The following is a 1,189-nucleotide window of genomic DNA, read 5'->3' on the forward strand; positions in this document are numbered from 1 at the left end:
GTAGCCCTGGCTGTCCTGGAGCTCTCTTTGTAGACCAGGCTGGCCTGGAACTCAGAAATCACCCTGCCTCTGCCTCCCAAGTGCCGGGATTAAAGGCGTGTGACACCACCGCCCTGCTAAATTACACTCTTGTTTCCCTTTTGTCCCCAACTCCTCCCAGAGACCCCCTTCAATACCTACAATACCTTTTGTCATATTTTTTAAAATTTATGAAATATTATAACAATAAAAATGAGTATATAAAAGTTGTTTGATATAAAACAGCAATCAATTTAACAGTCTTATGTGGATGCTTGTCTACAACAATATTGAAAATACATACGTTTTTCTCAAAAGTCTTTTTATTTGTTTGTTTTGTATGTAGTAGAGCTTAAATTCTTGGCTCTTACTGTGGTACAAGCCCAAAATAAGAACAATTTTTAGACATTGGATTTCATTGGCTGTACTTTAATGACCCTCCCATCATCAAAGGATTTTACCTCCATCGTAGTTAAGCTGAGAGTTGACAGTTCTGCTGCGCCAAGGAATGAATTGTAGGCACAATTTTTGGATACAGACTTCCTGCTATGGTCAAAGCTAATTGACTTGAGTGAGTGACTTTATTCTCAGCCCACAGAGAACAGGTTACATTCATTTATGAAATGGTGTGTGTATTAAGATGGTCTATCCATAAAGTCATTCACCAACTGTTTTAATGAACAATGGTTCTGCTTGGAGGGAGGCACAGACATTAGGTGAGGGTAAGAATCTGGTTCATTGTCTGTGATAATTTGGAAAAGCATTCATCTCAGAGAAAGAGTAACTTATAAAGTCCTCTTCTTCAAACTTGATACAAGAGTTACAAACGTCAAGCAAAGCATTCAGTCTCACTCTTTGTTGTTCTCTTACAAGCCACCTCCCAAGTTAATTGTCTCTATTTCTTTTGGCTGTATAAATGCTTTTGAAATATGTAAGCTGTTATGAAAACCATAGTATAGTGTAAAAACATGAAATAAACAATACTACTAATAGAGAGGCTGAGATAAAAGAAGCATGATTTCAAGACCATTATATGGTACACAGCAAGATACTTTCACGTACAAACAAGCAGAAAGTGTATATGGATTGTACAATACTGGACTTATTTCTCCAATTACCAAATTAGGGAGACCATTGGATGACAATCAACAAATTTCTAATTCCTCATATT

General features: G+C 36.8%; 1 protein-coding gene across 2 annotated transcripts in view; it reads right to left on the minus strand.

Annotated features, from left to right (window-relative positions):
• Reln (reelin) overlaps positions 1-1,189 on the minus strand; it is a 457,134-nt gene that overhangs the window by 96,901 nt on the left and 359,044 nt on the right. The gene's annotated exons all lie outside the window — the stretch shown is intronic.

This window comes from Mastomys coucha, unplaced genomic scaffold (genome assembly GCF_008632895.1).
Source record: "Mastomys coucha isolate ucsf_1 unplaced genomic scaffold, UCSF_Mcou_1 pScaffold19, whole genome shotgun sequence".
NCBI lineage: Eukaryota > Metazoa > Chordata > Mammalia > Rodentia > Muridae > Mastomys > Mastomys coucha.